Raw genomic sequence first — 2,870 nt, 5'->3', positions numbered from 1 at the left:
ATTTTATGATAACAAATTTTTTTAAAAAAATAACAAGCAGCTACTTTTGAACCCAGACAAGACGAAATTAATGATCTTTGGAAGTAGACAAAACATTGCAAAAGTGAATGATGATTTTAATCTGTCACTTTTCGGGAAGGATCTTTCACCTGCAACAACTTAACCGCTAAAGACCTTTGGTGTAATTATGGATCCAAACTTAACTTTTGGTAATCATGTTCTAGAAACAGTTTCATCGTGCATGTCACGTTTAGCTCAGATCAATAGAGCTAAGTATGTATTTAATATTATGTTTTGCTTTTCTTTCCTTTTGGCTACTTTTAACGTCTTGTGTCTGTATCAGATGCAGCACGCTCATATTAATCAATTAATAGGTCAGCGAACCAAAGTAAGATGAGTTGAGATGAGTTGCCACAACGATTGGACTGATTATAAGACGGAAGACGAATTTTTCACTCCAGGCATGCACACCACAAAAAACCCAAAGCGCTTGTTCAGATCTCGAAAATCAACGCTACAAAATCATACTTCCGGGCGTTTCCACTCCTTGACCAATAGTTCTATTGAAAAAGTATACTTTTTTTGGCGCGTTTTGTCGGAGAACAAGAAATATACCCGTCGAACCGTGATAGCTACATTTTTTCTGAAGGATACTATAATACCTAATAACAATGACATAGCTAACGATTCTCAAGTAGAAGATAAATACCTCAAACGGAGGTCTCACTCGCGGCTATCTCGACAGCTTGTCGAGGGATGAGTTTTGGCTCAGTTAAACAGAAGCATTCGAGTTATTTCCGTTTTATTAATAAATATCCTATAAACACGAATACGAAACAACGATTGAAGATTATAACTATTTTGCTTCATTTTCAATTCGAAACCAAAACCAAAATGTTGCTTTCATGCGTATTGATGAACTTTTCTGTTAAAATTCGTGTGGTACTGACTTATTCGCTAAGTTACTGTTCTGTGGCTTGATAACGTAAGGACGGTGCCTACTAATTCAAAGGTATTTTTGCCCCGGTTTATGATTATGCGGGAAATGTAGATCTTAACAAGTGTTATTGAAATCAGAAAAAAAATAGTAATCATTGGTGAAGTATTCTTTTCACCAAGGATATCCTTTTTAAAATAGGCTATATTCCAAGTCCCAACTGTTCCTTTTGCCATGATACAACAGAAACTACAAACCATGTATTGTTTAGTTGCCAATTTTCATACTCTTTTTGGATGGATGATACATTGAATATTTTAAAGAACATTAGTAGTTGCAATTGCCTCTTGCTGCAAGATGTGATGATAGGAATCCTGAAGGAGGGGATGGATCTAGTCAATTATGTACTAGTACTTTTAGGGAAAACCTATTCATGGAGCTGTAGGCGAAAAGAGATTAAACCGTCCGGTAGCCACTCCAGGAAAATTCTTGAAAATAAATACGAAACAGAAAAACAAATCGCACATAAATCCAATAGAATGGTAATTTTTCGTAATAAATGGAAAACCTATGAAGAGTTACTTTAAGTGACTACTTGAGGAGTCAGTTTAAGAGGAAATTATCTTGTAAGTAAGTTTAACAGGTACACATACACACAAATGTAAAATTAAAGTTTTATGTGAAATAAAGGATATTGAACAAAAAAGAAAAAAAAGAAATGTACAAGCGTTGAATCATGGGATTGAATTCATGGTATTATGGATACATTACAATCGCAGATCGCAGAACTTTGGTTTTCATATGATCTCACGATCGCAATTGATCGTGGACAATCGCAGACGATCGCAGGAGATAGAACATGGTTCTTTCTTCTGCGATCGTTTGCGATAGTCTGCGAATAGGATCGCAGACGATCGCAAATGTGTGTTTCCATATCATCGCAAACGATCGAAAAACGTTTTGCGATATGCGATCCGCGATCGTCTGCAATCATATGGAAACCAGGCTTAAGTTTCCTTACTGTTGCTTGGTAACTAAGATAAATAAGCCTGTTCCTTCAAAAGTTGAATCGTTCCTCAAACGTCTTGCAATGAATTGCCTCTCTTGGAGCTTTCAAGTGTCTAACAGACCCTTTGACCCTTGTCGGACTTCCTTGTTCCTCAAACGTTTGCTGAGAAACGCTAAAATTTCTGCTATAGCAGAGAAAGTGAAACACAAGAAAACAACTTGATTCATTTAAACTGTTTGACGTGAGTTAAGAAGAGTATATGGTATTTCACACCAACGATTTCAGGATAGAACACGAACGACAGTTTCTCTCACCTTGGTGAAAATAGTCAAAACTGAACCGTGGTCCTCGATCGAACAGTCGCACAATAGACGCGAATAGTGAACACAGACAGAATAGGGAAACAAACTAGGGAGAATTTTCCAGCAATGCGCGAGAAAGCTGTTAGCTGCTTCTCTTTTTAAAGCTATGGAAAATTGGCAGCCCACGTAATGCATATAAATCCAGTTTCTTCGAGGAAATTTCGCTCCGAAGCCCATCAATTTTCTCCAATTTGTACATCATTTGTATCAGCACCTTGTTTCTTGATGTGCTGCTCGTACGTAAACAAGATGAGTAGTCTCTTTGGGCAACCGAAGCTTCTAGCGATTTACATAAATTATCTTTATAAGGTTATGTTGCCTGAGGTAATAACTAACAGGTGCTTCAAAATCGAGCGTCAAATCGTGAAACGCCATAATTTGTCGTAGAGAGTTTCAAGTCCTATCCATGCTAAAACGTTTTCAAATTTTTTCGTTTTCGTCTCAGGCCATCCTCTTTTTTTTTTCTCCGTTTCGCATCGTCCAACCGACCCAAATTTTGGGCATATTCCAAGAAAAAAAAAAAAGTTAACGACGTTTTTAAGCCATTTTTATGTCGCACAGG

General features: G+C 37.1%; 1 protein-coding gene across 1 annotated transcript in view; it reads right to left on the bottom strand.

The window, feature by feature from the left end:
• Positions 1 to 2,552, bottom strand: part of LOC137979063 (somatostatin receptor type 5-like) — a 3,923-nt gene extending 1,371 nt beyond the window's left edge. Inside the window, exon 1 of the mRNA XM_068826232.1 lies at positions 2,261 to 2,552. The gene's annotated coding sequence lies outside the window, so the exon portion shown is untranslated. The remainder of the gene's footprint in view (positions 1 to 2,260) is intronic.
• Positions 2,553 to 2,870: the final 318 nt, after the last annotated feature.

Source organism: Montipora foliosa, chromosome 1, assembly GCF_036669935.1.
Source record: "Montipora foliosa isolate CH-2021 chromosome 1, ASM3666993v2, whole genome shotgun sequence".
Taxonomy (NCBI): domain Eukaryota; kingdom Metazoa; phylum Cnidaria; class Anthozoa; order Scleractinia; family Acroporidae; genus Montipora; species Montipora foliosa.
The sequence above is the reverse complement of the archived record's forward strand: the minus strand, read 5'-3'. Positions and strand labels throughout refer to the sequence as shown.